At 35.5% G+C, this 20,518-nt stretch overlaps 1 long non-coding RNA gene across 3 annotated transcripts in view; it reads left to right on the top strand.

The window, feature by feature from the left end:
- The window catches only part of LOC108591216 (uncharacterized), a 45,529-nt gene extending 25,715 nt beyond the window's left edge, over window positions 1–19,814 (top strand). The window contains exons 3-4 of one of the 3 annotated variants that reach the window (XR_004741417.2): window positions 14,124–14,195; window positions 19,617–19,814. This is a non-coding gene — a long non-coding RNA (uncharacterized LOC108591216). Of the gene's footprint in view, window positions 1–14,123; window positions 14,196–16,456; window positions 17,086–19,616 lie in introns of those variants that run through there. The other 2 variants (XR_001911063.4, XR_001911064.4) reach the window with 2 other exon arrangements.
- The last annotated feature ends 704 nt before the right edge of the window (window positions 19,815–20,518 follow it).

Raw genomic sequence — 20,518 nt, 5'->3', positions numbered from 1 at the left:
TTGGGCTGAGGCAATGGGGTCTTCTAGGTATACTATCATGTCATCTGCAAATAGAGACAATTTGGCTTCCACCTTTCCTATTTGAATACTCTTTATTTCTTTTTCTTACCTGATTGCTCTGGCTAGAACTTCCAGTCCTATATTGAATAGGAGTGGTGAAAGAGGGCATCCTTGTCTAGTGCCAGATTTCAAAGGGAATGCTTCCAGTTTTTGCCCATTCAGTATGATATTGGCTGTTGGTTTGTCATAAATAGCTTTTATTACTTTGAGATACGTTCCATTGATACCAAGTTTATTGAGGGTTTTTAGCATAAAGGGCTGTTGAATTTTGTCAAATGCCTTCTCTGCATCAATTGAGATAATCATGTGGTTTTTGTTTTTGGTTCTGTTTATGTGGTGAATTACGTTGATAGACTTGCGTATGTTGAACCAGCCTTGCATCCCCGGGATGAATCCTACTTGATCATGATGAATAAGTGTTTTGATTTGCTGTTGCAATCGGTTTGCCATTATTTTATTGAAGATTTTTGCATCTATGTTCATCATGGATATTGGCCTGAAGTTTTCTTTTCTTGTTGGGTCTCCGCCGGGTTTTGGTATCAGAATGATGTTGGTCTCGTAAAATGATTTGGGAAGGCTTCCCTCTTTTTGGATTGTTTGAAATAGTTTTAGAAGGAATGGTACCAGATCCTCTTTGTGTGTCTGGTAGAATTCGGCTGTGAATCCATCTGGACCTGGGCGTTTTTTGAGTGGTAGGCTCTTAATTGCTGCCTCGACTTCTGACCTTGTTATTGGTCTATTCATAGTTTCAGCTTTCTCCTGGTTTAGGCTTGGGAGGACACAGGAGTCCAGGAATTTATCCATTTCTTCCAGGTTTACTAGTTTATGTGCATAGAGTTGTTTATAATATTCTCTGATGATGGTTTGAATTTCTGTGGAGTCTGTGGTGATTTCCCCTTTATCATTTTTTATTGCATCTATTTGGTTGTTCTTTCTTTTATTTTTAGTCAATCTGGCTAGTGGTCTGTCTATTTTGTTGATCTTTTCAAAAAACCAGTTCTTGGATTTATTGATTTTTGAAGGGTTTTTCGTGTCTCAATCTCCTTCAGTTCAGCTCTGATCTTAGTTATTTCTTGTCTTCTGCTGGGTTTTGAGTTTTTTTGATCTTGCTCCTCTAGCTTTTACATTTCTTAAAGATCTTTATACTTTAAAACCTATCCATCAGTGAAGTGTCGCAAAATAATGTTAGTTGGGGTTCAAGGGAAATGAAGAAATATCTAAATGGTAAAATCCAAGATATCAGAGACAGTTATTGGTAAATAATTTTGGAAATGTGTATTAAGCTTTTCAGTTCCTATTAGATTATTGAATACAGAGTATCACCAGATATTCCAGGATTGATTAGTGTGTTTTGGGGGTTTGAGAAAAAGTGAAAACCATAGTCAAAGCAGCCACTTCTCAGTAGTATAATCTTCATGTTGAAGAGTTTGGAAAGTTTCTGCCTGATTGATATTTTCTTTCACAGTTGATATGCACCATTGCCTTTGATACTTCTGAAGTTCTTTGATTAGAATTACTCCTAAGGGCTAAACCATGAATGCATCCATCCACTTAGTCGTTAACAGCTTCCAAAAACAGATAAGCAAACAAATAATCTTCGTGTTCATAGTAGAGGAATTGTACCAGCACCTTTTTGGATAATACCCTGGCTAGTGAGGATATAAACACAAATATTCTAGAAACAGCATCTCTCTATAAATACCTTTAAGACTAATTCATATTTGGCAGTCAGCCTTAATATGGACTGTTTAATTAGAAATCTAATTTTTGCTTGATATGCATATTTCTACATAGAAGTCATAGTAATGGTATAAAGCAATTAATGTGAAACTTCTGCAGAGACACTCAATAAATACTTGAAAGCCATGCACATTTTTTTTTTAACAGACAGGACAGAATGATTAAAAGATCAAGTAGAAATTCATTGACTGAGCTAATATCATTATTTTTAGTATAAAAGGTTAACTTGCTGTGTATGAAAGTGGTCGTTTGCATGTGATAGTAACTGCTGAAGACATTCCCTGCAGAGTTTGGCAGAATGCCTTGTATTTCAGAAGACATTTAGCTTTGATTCAAACTTTGAAAGAAAAAATGGAATAGCTCTTTATTTTCTCAAGCATGCTTCTTAACTATGGTTATTATCTTAAGGATGATTTATTCTTATCACAGAATACATTTTAGTATCCAATTGGTTGATCTGAAGAGATGTTCTTTCAATCCTAGTTCAAGGTGGTTTATTCACTGGTTGTGGAATATTTTAAGTGTCAATCTGGAAAATACTCAGACCTTACATCTAAAAGCCTAGCTTAAAATCATAGCATATTAAAAACATACACAAATCAAATGTAGGCATTCTGAATTCTATAATTATGCTATAACATTTAATATTAGAAAAGTAATGCATAAAATTAATGATAGCCTACTAAAATGCATGTAAACCAAACTCTCAATATAAGTTCCGTGTAATAGTAAAGTGCTTGGAAATTGAAATTTCCCTGGACTCACTCATGAGCTAATTAATATTATAAGAATGTGCTGTAGCAGAATGGACTCTATGTCAGTACGTGGTTTTCCTAACACCTGGGATTCATTTCCCCTGCTCTTAACCAGACAAAGATGTGTTCAAATCAATCTCTATGATGTCTGCATATATCTACAATAAAAAATAGTATTTTCTGTGCATCCATTCATATTTGTTACTCATTAGAATCAGCATTTGCCACTTAAAAACATTTCTATGATAATTTTGTTAGATTTAAATTCTTCCTTATTAGGATATTTTAGTAATTCTTGATCTGTAAACTCATGCCTATTAAGATGCCTTCTTCACCAGAAAAAAATCAGTGAAATGTAAATAAATATTAACTCAAAATACTTTACGTCTTTTAACAGACTTCCTTTTGCTTGTTGGTTTGATTTCTTGTCATTTGTTCTATAAACTTGAGATCCTAACAACTTACACTCTAAGGAACAATATTTGAGGAAATAATGACTCTAAGAGAGAAGAAAACATAGCACCATTTATTACTGTTATAAGATAGTTATTGAACATGTGAAGCAGATGTTCATCTGCCAGCAAAGAAGGTATACAAATACACTTCTTTTTTTTTTTTTAATTTTTTATTGGATTTTAGGTTTTGGGGTATATGAGCAGAGCATGCAAGACAGTTGCGTAGGTACACACATGGCAGTGTGCTTTGCTTTTCTTCTCCCCTTCACCCACATTTGGCATTTCTCCCCAGGCTATCCCTCCCCACCTCCCCCTCCCACTGGCCCTCCCCTTTTCCCCCCAATAGACCCCACTGTTTAGTACTCCCCTTTCTGTGTCCATGTGTTCTCATTTTTCATCACCCACCTATGAGTGAGGATATGCGGTGTTTCATTTTCTGTTCTTGTGTCAGTTTGCTGAGGATGATGTTTTCCAGATTCATCCATGTCCCTACAAACGACACAAACTCATCATTTCTGATTGCTGCATAATATTCCATGGTGTATATTGCCACATTTTTCCAATCCAGTCTATTATCAATGGGCATTTGGGTTGATTCCAGGTCTTTGCTATTGTAAACAGTGCTGCAATGAACATTCGTGTACATGTGTCCTTATAGTAGAACGATTTATAGTCTTTTGGATATATACCCAGTAATGGGATTGCTGGGTCAAATGGAATTTCTATTTCTAAGGCCTTGAGGAATCGCCACACTGTCTTCCACAATGGCTGAACTAGTTTACACTCCCACCAACAGTGTAAAAGTGTTCCTTTTTCTCCACATCCTCTCCAGCATCTGTTGTCTCCAGATTTTTTAATGATCGCCATTCTAACTGGCGTGAGATGGTATCTCAATGTGGTTTTGATTTGCATCTCTCTGATGACCAGTGACGATGAGCATTTTTTCATATGATTGTTGGCCTCATATATGTCTTCTTTGGTAAAGTATCTGTTCATATCCTTTGCCCAATTTTGAATGGGCTTGTCTGTTTTTTTCCTATACATCTGTTTGAGTTCTTTGTAAATTCTGGATATTAGCCCTTTGTCAGATGGGTAGACTGCGAAAATTTTTTCCCATTCTGTTGGTTGCTGATCCACTCTAGTTACTGTTTCTTTTGCTGTGCAGAAGCTGTGGAGTTTCATTAGGTCCCATTTGTCTATTTTGGCTTTTGTTGCCAATGCTTTTGGTGTTTTGTTCATGAAGTTTTTGCCTACTCCTATGTCCTGGGTGGTTTTGCCTAGATTTCCTTCTAGAGTTTATATGGTGCCAGGTCTTATGTTTAAGTCTTTAATCCATCTGGAGTTAATTTTAGTGTAAGGTGTCAGGAAGGGGTTCAGTTTCTGCTTTCTGCACATGGCTAGCCAGTTTTCCCAACACCATTTGTTAAACATGGAATCCTTTCCCCATTGCTTGTTTTTGTCAGGTTTATCAAAGATTGTATAGTTGTATGTATGTTGTGTTGCCTCCGGTGCCTCTGTTTTGTTCCATTGGTCTATATCTCTGTTTTGGTACCAGTACCATGCTGTTTTGATTACTGTAGCCTTGTAGTATAGTTTGAAATCCGGTAGTGTGATGCCCCCCGCTGTGTTCTTTTTGCTTAGAATTGACTTCGCTATGTGGGCTCTCTTTTGGTTCCATCTGAAGTTCATGGTGTTTTTTTCCAGTTCTGTGAAGAAAGTCAATGGTAGCTTGATGGGGATAGCATTGATTCTGTAAATTACTTTGGGCAGTATAGCCATTTTCACCATATTAATTCTTCCTAACCATGAACATGGAATGTTTCTTCATCTGTTTGTGTCCTCTCTGATTTCATTGAGCAGTGGTTTGTAGTTCTTTTTGAAGAGGTCTCTTACGTTCCTTGTGAGTTGTATTCCAAGGTATTTTGTTCTTTTTGTAGCAATTGCGAATGGCAGTTCACTCTTGATTTGGCTTTCTTTAAGTCTGTTATTGGTGTAGACGAATGCTTGTGATTTTTGTACATTGATTTTATATCCTGAGACTTTGCTGAAGTTGCTTATCAGTTTCAGGAGTTTTGGGCTGAGGCGATGGGGTCTTCTAGGTATACTATCATGTCGTCTGCAAATAGAGACAATTTGGCTTCCACCTTTCCTATTTGAATACCCTTTATTTCTTTTTCTTGCCTGATTGCTCTGGCTAGAACTTCCAGTACTATATTGAATAGGAGTGGTGAGAGAGGGCATCCTTGTCTAGTTCCAGATTTCAAAGGGAATGCTTCCAGTTTTTGCCCATTCAGTATGATATTGGCTGTTGGTTTGTCATAAATAGCTTTTATTACTTTGAGATACGTTCCATCAATACCGAGTTTATTGAGGGTTTTTAGCATAAAGGGCTGTTGAATTTTGTCAAATGCCTTCTCTGCATCAATTGAGATAATCATGTGGTTTTTGTTTTTGGTTCTGTTTATGTGGTGAATTACGTTGATAGACTTGCGTATGTTGAACCAGCCTTGCATCCCCGGGATGAATCCTACTTGATCATGATGAATAAGTTTTTTAATTTGCTGTTGCAATCGGCTTGCCATTATTTTATTGAAGATTTTTGCATCTATGTTCATCATGGATATTGGCCTGAAGTTTTCTTTTCTTGTTGGGTCTCTGCCGGGTTTTGGTATCAGGATGATGTTGGTCTCATAAAATGATTTGGGAAGGATTCCCTCTTTTTGGATTGTTTGAAATAGTTTTAGAAGGAATGGTACCAGCTCCTCCTTGTGTGTCTGGTAGAATTCGGCTGTGAACCCGTCTGGTCCTGGGCTTTTTTTGTGTGGTAGGCTCTTAATTGCTTCCTCAACTTCAGACCTTGTTATTGGTTTATTCATAGTTTCAGCTTCCTCCTGGTTTAGGCTTGGGAGGACACAGGAGTCCAGGAATTTATCCATTTCTTCCAGGTTTACTAGTTTATGTGCATAGAGTTGTTTGTAATATTCTCTGATGATGGTTTGAATTTCTGTGGAATCTGTGGTGATTTCCCCTTTATCATTTTTTATTGCATCTATTTGGTTGTTCTCTCTTTTCTTTTTAATCAATATGGCTAGTGGTCTGTCTATTTTGTTGATCTTTTCAAAAAACCAGCCCTTGGATTTATTGATATTTTGGAGGGTTTTTCGTGTCTCAATCTCCTTCAGCTCAGCTCTGATCTTAGTTATTTCTTGTCTTCTGCTGGGTTTTGAGTTTTTTTGATCTTACTCCTCTAGCTCTTTTAATTTTTATGATAGGGTGTCAATTTTGGATCTCTCCATTCTCCTCCTATGGGCACTTATTGCTATATACTTTCCTCTAGAGACTGCGTTAAATGTGTCCCAGAGGTTCTGGCACGTTGTGTCTTCGTTCTCATTGGTTTCGAAGAACTTCTTTATTTCTGCTTTCATTTCGTTGTTTACCCAGTCAACATTCAAGAGCCAGTTGTTCAGTTTCCATGAAGCTGTGCGGTTCTGGGTCGGTTTCTGAATTCTGAGTTCTAACTTGAATGCACTATGGTCTGAGAGGCTGTTTGTTATGATTTCAGTTGTTTTGCATTTGTTGAGCAGTGCTTTACTTCCAATTATGTGGTCAATTTTAGAGTAGGTGTAATGTGGTGCTGAGAAGAATGTGTATTCTGTGAATTTGGGGTGGAGAGTTCTGTAAATGTCTATCAGGTTTGCTTGCTCCAGGTCTGAGTTCAAGCCCTGGATATCCTTGTTGATTTTCTGTCTGGTTGATCTGTCTAATATTGACAGTGGAGTGTTAAAGTCTCCCACTATTATTGTGTGGGAGTCTAAGTCCTTTTGTAAGTCATTAAGAACTTGCCTTATGTATCTGGGTGCTCCTGCATTAGGTCCATATATGTTTAGGATCGTTAGCTCTTCTTGTTGTATTGATCCTTTTGCCATTATGTAATAGCCTTCTTTGTCTCTTTTGATCTTTGTTGCTTTAAAGTCTATTTTATCAGAGATGAGAATTGCAACTCCTGCTTTTTTTTGCTTTCCATTAGCTTGGTAAATCTTCCTCCATCCCTTTATTTTGAGCCTTTGTGTATCCTTGCATGTGAGATGGGTTTCCTGGATACAGCACACTGATGGGTTTTGGATTTTTATCCAATTTGCCAGTCTGTGTCTTTTGATTGGTGCATTTAGTCCATTTACATTTAGGGTTAATATTGTTATGTGTGAATTTGATACTGCCATTTTGATGCTAAGTGGCTGTTTTGCCCGTTAGTTGTTGTAGATTCTTCATTATGTTGAAGCCCTTTAGCATTCAGTGTGATTTTGGAATGGCTGGTACTGGTTGATCCTTTCTATGTGTAGTGCCTCTTTTAGGAGCTCTTGTAAAGCAGGCCTGGTGGTGACAAAATCTCTGAGTACTTGCTTGTTCGCAAAGGATTTTATTTTTCCTTCACTTCTGAAGCTCAGTTTGGCTGGATATGAAATTCTGGGTTAAAAGTTCTTTTCTTTAAGAATGTTGAATATTGGCCCCCACTCTCTTCTGGCTTGTAGTGTTTCTGCCGAGAGATCTGCTGTGAGTCTGATGGGCTTTTCTTTGTGGGTGACCCGACCTTTCTCTCTGGCTGCCCTTAGTATTCTCTCCTTTATTTCAACCCTGTTGAGTCTGACGATTATGTTCCTTGGGGTTGCTCTTCTTGCGGAATATCTTTGTGGTGTTCTCTGTATTTCCTGCAATTGAGTGTTGGCCTGTCTTGCTAGGTGGGGGAAATTTTCCTGGATGATTTCCTGAAGAGTATTTTCCAGCTTGGATTCATTCTCTTCGTCCCCTTCTGGTACACCTATCAAATGTAGGTTAGGTCTTTTCACATAGTCCCACATTTCTTGGAGACTTTGTTCATTCCTTTTTGCGCTTTTTTCTCTGATCTTGGTTTCTCGTTTTATTTCATTGAGTTGGTCTTTGACTTCAGATATTCTTTCCTCTGCTTGGTCAATTCGGCTATTGAAACTTGTGTTTGCTTCGCGAAGTTCTCGTATTCTGTTTTTCAGCTCCTTTAATTCATTCATATTCCTCTCTAAGTTATCCATTCTTGTTATCATTTCCTCGAATCTTTTTTCAAATCTTTTTTCAAGGTTCTTAGTTTCTTTGCATTGATTTAATACATGATCTTTTAGCTCACAAAAGTTTCTCATTATCCACCTTCTGAAGTCTAATTCCATCATTTCGTCACAGTCATTCTCCGTCCAGCTTTGTTCCCTTGCTGGTGAGGAGTTTTGGTCCTTTCTAGGAGGCGAGGTGTTCTGGTTTCGGGTGTTTTCCTTCTTTTTGTGCTGGTTTCTTCCCATCTTTGTGGATTTGTCCACTGGTCGTCTGCGTAGTTGCTGACTTTTCGATTGGGTCTCTGAGTGGACACCCAGAATGTTGATGATGAAGTATTTCTGTTGCTTGATTTTCCTTCTACCAGTCTAGCCCCTTCGCTATATGACTGCTGAGGTCCGCTCCAGACCCTGCTTGTCTGGGGTGCACCTCTAGCAGCTGTGGCACAGCGAGGGATGCTACCAGTTTCTTTTTCTGCTCTCTTTGTCCCAGGATGATGCCTGCCTAATGTCAATCTTTCGGATATAGACGGGTCAGGGAGCTGCTTGAGGAGACAGTTTGTACTTTATAGGGGTTTAATTGCTGAGCTGTGTGCTCTGTTGTTCCTTCAGGGCTGTTAGGCTGCTATGTTTGATTCTGCTGCAACAGAGCTCATTAAAAAACCCTTTTTTTTTTCCCTCAAATGCTTTGTGTTGAGGGGTTTGGGCTTTATTTTTGGATGTTCCATGAGGTGTCCTGCCCAGCTAGAAGGCAGACTAGCCACTGTTTGGCTGCCGAGGCTCCGCCCTGCTGTTGTGTGATTCGCCCTGTTCCTACAGGCTCTGCTGTGGTCTCCGCTATGCCCTGCGGCAGAGTCTCTTCATTGTAGTATGTTGCCTCAGCAACGGCAGGCTGTGTCAGCAGTGGGCGTGTATCTCAGTTGGGGCGGGTGGCCTCAGCAACGGCTGGCTGCATCAGCAGTGGGCGTGTATCTCAGTTGGGGTGGGTTGCCTCGGCAACGGCTGGCTGCGTCAGCAGTGGGCGTGTATCTCAGTTGGGGTGGGTTGCCTCAGTAGTTGTGGACGCCCCTCCCCCACACAGCGTCTTGGGCCATCTGCTCGGGATAGTTTGAAATCACGGTTTTGTTCGTCCCACTGGGTATCCCAAACGATCTGTCCCTACAATCCCCTGGGCTGGGCTTCTGTCCAAGTCTCATTCAGTATCAAGTCCAGCCCTCTCAAGTCTCAGGTTGCCGGTTCAACAAGGCATCCGGACAAGCGCGCCCTGTGGGGATTGCTGGGTAGGGCCGGCCGCCGCCGCCCCGGCTGCCAGCTTCGCCAGGCAGACCTACTGCCTGGCGTCCCGTGTCTTTTTTATGCTTGGGAGTTTCCCCGTTCTGTGGGCAACAAAGATCAGTCTGGAAATGCAGCTCAGACTCACCGTTTGCGGATTCAACGTGAGCTCCAATCCTGGGTTGTTCTCACAGCGCCATCTTGAGTCCTCCCACAAATACACTTCTTATCCAAGGCTGAAGAGTTACAGATCCACTGATGTGAAAGCAGTACAGGATTCATTAATAATGCATTCAGCCCAAATTTTGGCAACACATCATAAAACAATATGGAGGACATTTGGTAATTATAAAATTACACCAAGACCAGAGAAAAGGTAGCATCAAGCAATGAAATAATTACTCCTGAAATCAAGGTGAAGCAGAGGACTACTAGAGTTGAATTGCCTATATTAATGTTGTCTTTAGCAAGGTATAAAACAGGAGATACACTGGTGATAGGTAGGTAGGTGAGTGGGCACATTTTTCTGCAGAGTCCTTTTTGCAGTTTTATATGTCAATGTTTATTCATAAATGCTAAAACAGAATATCCTTTATTTTCTCTAAAGCAATAGAAATTATAGCTAATCTAAGCTAAACCAGTGCCTGCCAAAGTGAAGCCTGAACTTCCCAGACGTTTTCCTTTTGCAGTTCATTGTAAACATAATAGTTGGTCATCACCAAAATAATAAGAGCTTCATTATTACTACTCTAGGTGCTACTCTTGAAGAATGGATTGGCCTATTTAGTCGTGCATGTGTTATATATTGCAGAAAAAAAATTCACATTATTTTCATTGAATAATTTTCTGTGTTTAGCTACAACTGACATTTTATATTTAGCTATAAGTGATTTACATCTGTTTGAAAGTTTTAAAACACAATTTAAAAATTAAGAGTTTTATGTTTTTGAATTATATTCAAGTTCATTCTCATTAAAGAGACATTTGCTAACCTTTATATTTTAATTTCTTATTTTAATTATTATATGGGTTTAGAAATCAGGAAACTGCGAACTTGTCCAACTTCTTTCAAAGAAGCTTGATTTTTCCCCTTTGTAGATTTCAATCAGAAAAAAAAAGCAGAAAACAAGTACAATAACAATAATTACAGTAAATGTTTGAAAAAAATGAGTCAGCATTCAGAAAGGAAGAAGACATCATGTCTGTAAAAAAATAAATACTTTTATTAAAGTAATGATGCTTAAAGAGCAATATTAATGGCATTTAAGGAAACTTTCAGGAAGTTTAGAAACTGTTTCACATGTATGCTTTGGGTTCCAAATTGTGTATAATGCTTTCTATGTTATTTTAGCTAAACCACTGCACATATCAACTCCTTAAGAAACAATGCTAAACAGGCATGGGAAAAAAAACACACACAAATCTCTCCTTCAAAAAAAAACCACAAAACAGTTGAACTGAAACCCTCAAAAATATTTCCTTCCCAGTGAATTCTAAACATGCTTGTTACTTTCTAACATCTCTTTAAGAGTTTGATTATGAAGTCTAAAAATAAATTTTAAAATAAATAGGCATTTTGACAAGGGAAATGTATATTGCTGAAGACCTTTCTGTTTACACAACTCTTTTATCATATATATATATATATATATATATCTTTTTTCACCTATGTATATATCTCAGTCATATATATCATATATATATAACTCTTATAACCTACACACATATATATATGTGTATATATATATAACCTACATACATATATATGTGTAGGTTATAAGAGTTTTATATATATATACATATATATATATATGTCAGTCTACAGCAATATGATACAAAATGTATAAATATATAATTTAAGAAATAATATTGCCTTGAGAATACTGGCTTTGCTGTATTTAAAATGTTTATGCTTGAACTTTACCCAGAGTTTAATTTTTTGATGAAACATGATTTTCTTTGTGTTTATTGTACAAGGAGGAAGTTGAAATTAGTATATAATATAGATGTCCCAGAAGAGTAGAAAGAAAACTGAAAGAGGACATTAGATTGAAGAGTCCAAACATTTCTTTTTTTTCTTTATTCATAGATACTAAATTTTTCAAAAATTAGGAACAGAATTGTTAGATGTTTATTGATGATGTATCTGTTTCAAATAGTTTACTGACATATCTGGCTGGATTCTGTACTTCACAAACCTACTTTTTAACCTCACCATTATGAGTTTCCATTATGTGAGCAAATTTAAATGTTTCAAGTTAATGTCATAGAAACTAAATTTTCTAAATAAAATTAGTATAATAATTACTATAAATTATAAGATTACACACAAAACTATTGACTGAAAGAACAGAAATATACTTCACCTAGATATTAAATTTTATATTTTGTTTCAAATTTTTAGTTTGCTTAATCATTCTCCGTATTTTGTAATAAAAATATAGCCCATTTGTATAATCAGTATGGCCTAATTCCCACAGTTTGAAATCATATTATCAAAGACATATTTTTATTTGTCCTTAAAAATAAGCAACCAGGGATGTGTTCATTTTACACTGAACATTTTTTAAGGTATCAACATATTTTTAACTGCATTGCAAACCAGGAAATGAAGAATGACTTCAAAGAAAATAAAGAACATCCAGTATAGTAATTATGTTACTCAACGACAGAGAAATACAGGAGCAGTGGATAATGTATGATACTAGAAAAGTTGGTAATTGCTAGGGTATGCTGAATTCTGTATATTTATTTGCTCAAATGCATAACATAAAATATGATCTAGCTATCATATGGAAGAGACTACATTTTAAAGCACTTTACAGTCAACATAACAAATTTTATGATTTCAGTTCTCACTTATTTTTCCTGTCATTGTAGCAAAGTTTCAAACTGGCAGATCACAGAGCATATCTACAAAACAGGAAAAGCTATTTTACTAGAATTTTACCAAGTCTTGATTTTTGTTACTCTTACCTCTCATCTGTTGTACTACAAATCTAACCAGTTTAGAATTTTTTTAGACAGGGTGTCACTCTGTTGCTCGAGGTGGAGTGTAGTGGCATGATCTCAGATCACTGCAACCTCCACCTCCTGAGCTCAAGAGATTTTCTCACCTCACTCTCCTAAGTATCTGGGACTAGATGTGTGTGCGACCACACCCGTATAATTTTTGTATTTTTGTATGTTTTTCTTGTAGGGATGGGATTCACCATGTTGATCAGCCTGGTTTCCAGCTCCTGACCTCAAGGGGTCTCCCCACCTCAGCCTCCCAAAGTGCTGGGATTATAGGCAAGAGCCAGTGTGCCTGGCCAGTTTACACATCTGTTTTCTTTACTTCATTTAGTTTTTTGAAATGCAACTGCAGTTTCAATATCCAAGAAAATTCATTAATAAAGTTTTATTTGTTTATTGTTATTCTTGAGCAATTCATGATAATTTTGAAAAAATAATTCTAAAATTGGCATGAAATATTAAGGGGCCCTAATATCCAAAATCATCTTGAAAAAGAAGAGCAAATATGGAGGACTCACATTTTTTAATTTTAAAACTGAATACAAAGCTACAGGAATCAAAGTCATGTGGTATTTGCATAAGGATAGACATAGGTCAGTAAAATAAAATAGAGAGGCCAAAAATAAACCCTCATATACATGGTCAATTGATTTCTGACAAAGATGCCATGAACATTCAATAGAGCAAAGATAGTTTTTTCCTAACAATTGGTACTGGAAAAAATATCCACCTGCAAAGGAATAAATTGAACTTCTTCTTTATACAAAAATTTATTCACATGGATCAAAGCCTTAAATGTACATGTTGAAATTCTGATACTCTTTCAAGAAACACATAGGAAAACAGCTTTATTGAATTTGCCACTGATTTTTAGGATATGACATCAAAAGCACAGGCAACAAAAATTGAACTTCATAAAAATTCATAATTTGTGCACTAAAATGTGACATATAAACATATCTAAAGCACATATATGTATACAATGTTATATTATTTAGCTTTAACAAAAAATAAAATTCCGATACATGTTGCAACAGTGAACTTTGACAATATCATGCTAAATGAGACAGATACAAAAGGATAAGTAATGTATGATTTCAATTGTAAGAGGTACCTATTAAATAATAGACTAAGAGAGATAGAAAACAGAATAGTAGTTATCAGGATCTGGGGACAAAGAAGAATTCAAATTATGATTTGATGGGAACAGACTTTTAGTTTCTGATGACTAAAAAGTCTTGGAGACCAATATTGGCAATGGTGGGAAAACAATATGAATGTATTTTATGCCACTGAATTGCACACTTAAAAATTATACACTTAAACGCATATAATAGTAAGTCCTATGTTATGTATATTTACCAAAATAAGATAATTGAGTGTTAAAGATAATAACTATCTAAATGTGTAATTTAAAGAATATATATGCAATTAAAATGCTTACTTCTAGGCTAATGCAGATTAATAACAACTAATGCATACTAATCATATGCATACTAATAATAACTAATAATCTGAAAACAAACCAAATGCCTATTGACAGGGAAATGGCTAAACTGTGGTATACTCATATAATAAAATACTAAGCAATAAAACATATGCAATAACATAGATAACTTACAAAGAAAGTATGTTCTGTGAAAGAAACCAGGCAAAAGATCATACATAATGTATAATTTTATAAATACTAGAAAATGCAAACTAATCTAAAGTAACAGAGGTGCTTGCTTCTTTTACCCCTACTATTACCTAAGGATGTGGCAGCGGAGTTCAGTAGCAGAGTGGAGTGACTACAGAAGAGCACAAAGAAACTTTCGGGGTGATAGGTATGTACATCATCTTCATTGGCTGTTAAAATTTAATGTACATACTGTGTAAGGAAAATACATCTCAAGATCCCAGAATCACTTAGCCAAATGGAAAAGCCAGGCTGAAAACTTTGGAGGGCAAACCTGCCTCCCATTCTATTCCTAAAAAAAGATAACTACAAATAAAAATGCTACATACCCTCCTTACAATTTGTCCACAGTGAAACTCCCAGGATGTGGAGGTTGCAGTGAGCCAAGATTGTGCCACTGCACTCCAGCTTGGGCGACAGAGTGACACCCTGTCTCAATGTGATTGCTTCCTTTGGAAAGGCTATTCAGAAACTCAAGGAAATGTAATAATCTGTCTCTTCCCTACCTATAACCTGGAAGTGCCCTCCCTGCTTCAAATTGTCTTGCCTATCCAGACAAAACCAATGAATATCTTACATATATTGATTGCTGTCTCATGTCTTCCTAAAATGTATGAAACCAAGCTATGCATCAACTACCTTAGGCACATGTCATCTGGACCTCCTAAGGCTATGTCATAGGCATATACTTAATCTTGGCAAAATATACATTCTAAATTGAATGAGGCCTGTCTTAGATTTTGAAGTTCACAATAATAATTACATAGTACAATGTTAAATTATAGATTCTAACTCATTTGGTCTGCATTGGGACCTGAGTTTGTACATTTCTAACAATCTTTCAGGTTATGTCAAAATTATTTTTCCTAACACTGTACTTTGAGTAGCAAGGCTATATTATAGTGCTTCACAACCTATCTGAGAGAAAGGTCAGGTTTTTTAAAAAAAATCAAACAATTATATAACCCCGCCTCTACTAAAAATACAAAAAATTAGTTGGGCATGGTGGCACGTCCCTGTAATCCCAGTTACTCAGGAGGCTGAGGCTGGAGAATTGCCTGAGCCCAGGAGGCGGAGGTTGCGGTGAGCTGAGATCATGCAATTGCACTTCAGCCTGGGTAACAAGAGCGAAACTGTGTCTTGGAAAAAAAAAGATTAGTGTGGGTGACCAGCCTTCCCCAAGCACTATGTATATGCCATCCCTGACCAAACAAGTCTGTAAGCCCTATGAAAATCAGACAGCACCATCTCTAGCCTCCTTATAAAAACTATTGCAGTCCACCACCTCCCACTTTTTTAGGATGTCTCTCTCTCTCTCTCTCTCTCTCTCTCTCTCTCTCTCTCTCTCGCAGTGAGCTGCTCTCTTCTCTGCTTTCTTCTGTCTATTAAACTTTTCACTCCTAATCCACCCACATGTGTCTATGTCCTGAATTCTTTCTCAGCACATGACAAACAAATAGCATAGCTGCTTCAGTATTTAATTATATTTTTAAACCCATTTATGTATTTTTAAAGCAATATATATTGCTTTTACTATAAAAGAACATTGAATAGAAAGTGTTCTATTGTACCTAATTTCAGCTAGGATTCCCAGTGTTTCAATAGAAAGAAACAATTCTGTAATCATTATTTCATATTTTCTTATCAGACAACTGTATGCAGGGGTCTATAAATTCAACTGGGAATTGACTTGGTGATTTATTGTAAGTCTTATGGGTAGAGAGACTACTTTGGCGTATTATTTCCTCTACCATTGTAGATTCTCCTCATAAAATCAAGTAAAGGGCAGAAGATGCTTAAGAAAACAATTTCCATTACTGTGTTGACTGAATGATTTAAATATGTCACATTTACAGTCAAGTGACTTCATGTGTGCCATGTATTTTTTGATTGATCTTAATAGGCTTGTTTGAGCACCAGAGAGAGGAAGGATGGGTGATGGGCAGAAGAATGCAGTGGCACACCCATCATTTTGAAAGACAGGGTTGATAGTTTCATGTGAATAAAGTGGGTGTTATAAAAGTTAGCTGGGATTGAGCAGCAAGATTGTGAATTTATTATAAGCATTCAAATCTTGGAGGAAATTTAGAAAAGGAAATACACGGTTTTACATATTGATAATTATCTAAAAGATTCTCACATAGGCTCCACAAATAACTGTTCGAGAAGACATTAGGGATAAAAGTGATCTATTGCCACTTATCTCCTCATGTCAGATCTAATACAGAAATGTGGAATTAGCATTAAAAGAATATAAGAATTAAGTTGTAAATCCTATAAAATTTTATTTTTAAAAACACTGACTGGGACTATGTGACTAGAAAGCTAAAGAATCTCTTTGAGATAATGTTCAGATATAGGACGTGAATGACAGAGTTTTTTTTTTTTGTTTTTTGTTTTTTGTTGAAGGCAGATGGATCCTGATTACAGTATTACAGCAGGTTTGCCTTGCTTAAATAAGTCAGAACTCTTGGAGAACACGACAGAAGTGTATGGAAGGTTCAATGTGGTTCCATCACCATATCACTGTAATAACATCTATGCATGATACCCTCTCTTTCTTATTGGTGACTTTTTGACATTGTTACCAGTGGAAAGTGTCCAAGTTCTTGGCATCTTGAACAAAGAACTGGACAAAATGCACCAAGAAAGCTAAGAAAGAATAAAACAAGAAAACCGGAGATTTATTGAAAATAAAAGTATACTTCACAGGGTAGGAGCAGGCCTTAGTATGGAGGCTCAAGATCACTGTTACAGGATTTTCTAGGGTTTAAACACTCTCTAGAGGTTTCCATTGATTATTTGGTGTACACCATATGTAAATGAAGAGGATGAAGTAAAGTTATAAAGTAATTTACTCAGTGTATGCCCTATGTAAATGGAGAGGATATTTCCTGTCATAGCTGAAGTGTGTTCATTTGATTCAGTTGTCAGGAGTCAGTGAAAATCAACCTTATATTCCCCATCTGTAGACCCTGTTCTCCTGCCTCGACATCCAAAAATAATCATTTTATTTAGTTTTTCTGATTAATCATACAATATTGTGAAGGAGTAGTGATACTAATATATACACATTTAACTGATTTGCTCCCCCAAATATGGACTATATTCAAAAGCACAGAAGCCTTGATAGTTGGAGGTGATAATTATTTGAAAAGACAATCTTATTCAACATAAGCATTTGACAATTTCAGATTTTGTCAACTTGTTCTATGAAACTTAAATCTTATTTTCTTAATAAGAAATCTTAAATCTTAAGATTCCCATTTTCAGTTTCCATAGTGAGTTCCCATATCTTCTAGTTACTTTCATTCTTTATTTTAATGATAATGACTGCCACCATTTCTTGGGTTGTTATGTATTTAAGCCACTGCTAAATGCTTTATGTGCATTATCTGTGTGAATTGATATTATTATTTCCATTTTTTCTGTAAGAAGATTCTTGGAGGCATTGGATACATCACTGGTTCTCACTACTAGTAAACAAAAGAACCAGAATTCAATATACACTTTGTTTTATTCCAAAGCCCAATTTTTAGTCACAGTTCTACCTTAATAATAATAATGCAGGAATCCAAGGTTGACTCACTATATGCAGATCAATAATAACGATTTACCACATAAATAGATTCAAAAACAAAATTCGTATGTTCAGCTCAATAGATGCAGAAAAAGCATTTGATAAAATTTCTAGTGCTACAATACACACATATGTGCATGTGTGTTTATAGTAGAATATTTTAAAGCTTTGGTTATATACCCAGTAATGGGATTGCTGGGTCAAACTGTACTTCTGGTTCTAAATCCTTAAGGAATTGCCACACTGTCTTCCAAAATGGATGAACAAATTTACACTCCTACCAACATTGTAAAAGCATTCTTATTTCTCCACAACCTCTCCAGTACCTGCTAAGAACATTTTTGAACCTTGCCTTGTCTGCTACATTTCCTAAGAAAAATTCTAGATCTATTCTTAACTGCAGATTTGATTTTCTATAGCTCTGGTCTTTCCACACTTTTTAGTTACATAATCACTCTATGGTGAGCTGACCAGCAGGGTAGTAAAATAAAGCATTTTACTACTTTATATATTTTGTTTTTTCATCACTTTATTAAGATAATAGATGGCTTCAAAAAGCCAGCAAGTTCAGAAAAAGAGTAAACAATGTTCTTGCTCAGTTGTTCTTCAAAGATTTATGTGTCATAAATTAACTACAGTGTCTAGTAGCAAGAAGGAAATTATAGAAACTGTTTTTCTTTTTCTATCAAGACAAATATTATGTAATTCAGCAACCTTTGTCCTACTCCACAGTACTGAATCTCAAAAATTGTGGGTAAACTGAAATTTACCATGAAACTGGAATTATACATTTTAGATTGTAATTTATGTAAATAATCAGATAGCACACATGCTATGTTTCTGGAAGTTTAAAATACTTCCTTTGTTTAAGATAATTAACACAAGTCCTATAAAAAAAATGGAATAGAACAAATAATTTGATTGACTAAATATACACATATGTAGTTCTTATTCAAATATATTGCAATCATTTTCAATATTAATTTTTTATACATTAATATTAAATTTGATTAATTTTTTAGTAATTCCATGAGCATATTTTCATTTTAGCAACTTAAAAGCTACTATTATGGTTAAACAAATAGCATTTTACATAATTGACAATTGACAGTATGTACAAGCTGTTCTGTTCATTAGTGGACCAAAGGAATGGGTTATAAAATGATAGAGGACATTAGTTTCCTAATTCACAGGGTATATTAAATGTTTCATGGTTTGAAGGATATTTTGATGTTATTTTTCTACAACATTGTACCTATTTATTTATGCACTAAATTTCTCTTTCTCCACAAACCTTCATTCATAAGTGTGCATAACTAAAAATATCTTCAAATTTACTTTATTTTCTTCATATTTTCATCATCAACAAGTTAAAATATTTATTCTAATTACAATTATTTTAAATTGTATATATTTTAACTTTGAAACAAGCATAGAAAATACAACCCAAAAGTCACATATACAGTCAAAATTAGTGAATATATATGTTTATCATATTAACTTCAGATTTTGTAATAAACAAAAAAGAAATAGATTTTTTATAACATATGTTGATTCATTTTCATTCCTTTCTTTCAAACCGTATTAGTAACTTATCCAGTGTTATTTTGTAAGATTCTTCTTTAAGCTTAAATATATTGTTATGTAATAATTTATATTACCTATTTACATTTATTTAGATTTTTGCATCCATATTAATACATATGAATTCTATTTCATCTTTTGTGTTACAGTCATTTCATTAAGAAGTCCCTCTTCAGATTTCCATATTTTATCTAATGTAGTTCTAAATATTTTGTTTTTATTTTTTATTCTTACAGTGATCCAGTAAACATCTCTATAAAAATTCTCTAATGCACATTTATAAAAGTTTATCTAGATTATATATTCAGAACTGCAACTTGATTCCAGCATTAAAACATTGTAAATTATTTTAGATACCTCTAATATGCTGCATATGGTTATACCAATTTACTCTCTCACCAACAGGGTATTAGAGTTTCCATTTTTCTAAAAGTTTTCCAAGATGGTCACTGTGGTATGCACCTTTACTCCCATCTCCAGAGGCTGAGGCAGGAGGATCACTTGATCTCAGAAGTTTGAAGCTGCAGTGAGCTATGATGGCACCACCACATTTTTAGCCAGGGTGACCGAGGAAGATTCTATCTTGAAAATTTTAAATAAAATTTAAGAACAGAAAACAAAGGCAAAAATTTTCCAATACTTACTATTTTATTTGGTGTCTTATTATTTCTATATTTAATGGGAGTAAAATTATATCTATCTCAACATGATTTTCCCACACCACTTTTCTAATTACTGAGATTGGGCACCTTTAATATGCTTATTTTCTGTTCCTAATTATTTTCCTGAATATATTTAGGTCATATTATTTTATATTTGTCTATTGAATAAATTATTTTTAGAGATTTATTGGAGTTCTTTATACACTGTGGATATTAATTAACTCCATTTTATGAGAAACCTATGCTAAAAGTCAGCTGTTATCTCTTAACAAAGATTAAAGTTCAGCCTTTATTAAACAGACCGTCAATGTCTAGTTACTGCTTTTTCTGCTATTGAAAAGATCCATGCAAAGTAGAATTACTAGTTTTGCTTGTTTTCAGGGCAATTCCATCAAAATTTCAACAATAGATCCTGGATGCACAGGAATAAATTCATTGTGTGCTAACTCTGCTCCACATCTTGGCTATGATCAGGTCTACAGTGATAGTAGGAGGGCTATGCATTAACAGTTGTGGGAAGAAAATAGTTTAGAGGTTACCTGGAAAAAAGCCTTCCCTACTAGGCAGAAGTAATTGATTCTATATTAGTTGTTTCATGAAACTGTTGGGAATGCACCCTACCAGCAGTAATAGCCTGAAGCTTTT

Source organism: Callithrix jacchus, chromosome 4, assembly GCF_049354715.1.
Source record: "Callithrix jacchus isolate 240 chromosome 4, calJac240_pri, whole genome shotgun sequence".
Lineage (NCBI taxonomy): Eukaryota > Metazoa > Chordata > Mammalia > Primates > Cebidae > Callithrix > Callithrix jacchus.
This window is presented reverse-complemented; position numbering and strand designations above follow the sequence as displayed.